The 328-nt window shown below is 40.9% G+C and overlaps 1 protein-coding gene across 1 annotated transcript in view; it reads left to right on the top strand.

The window, feature by feature from the left end:
- LOC102678038 (fumarate hydratase, mitochondrial-like) overlaps positions 1–328 on the top strand; it is a gene marked incomplete at its 3' end in the record, with an annotated part of 8,190 nt that overhangs the window by 4,148 nt on the left and 3,714 nt on the right. The gene's annotated exons all lie outside the window — the stretch shown is intronic.

Here is a 328-nt window from a genome sequence, read left to right as displayed (position 1 = left end):
GGTTAATTTTATTACGCTTAACTGGATGCTGGGATGCATTCCTGCGATCGGTCGACCCATCGAATCGAGGATCCCAATTATCGATAGTTCCAGATCTTACAATTTAATCAAATTTAATGGAAAAATAGAGCTGGGGGTTACCCTTTCTATGGGTTGTTGTCGAAGGGATATTACCGTGTCGGATGGTAATGACCCTACCTATTACTCTAATTTTGTTCTCACTGCGTAGACTAGTTGGCGATAGACTGAAGGGGACACGTATGTTCGAAAACACCGAAAAGTCATCGAGAAAGTTCGAAATTGTTCTCAGGTATGTATAAGAAATCTT

This window comes from Apis dorsata, unplaced genomic scaffold (assembly GCF_000469605.1).
Source record: "Apis dorsata unplaced genomic scaffold, Apis dorsata 1.3 scaffold_390, whole genome shotgun sequence".
NCBI lineage: Eukaryota > Metazoa > Arthropoda > Insecta > Hymenoptera > Apidae > Apis > Apis dorsata.
This window is presented reverse-complemented; position numbering and strand designations above follow the sequence as displayed.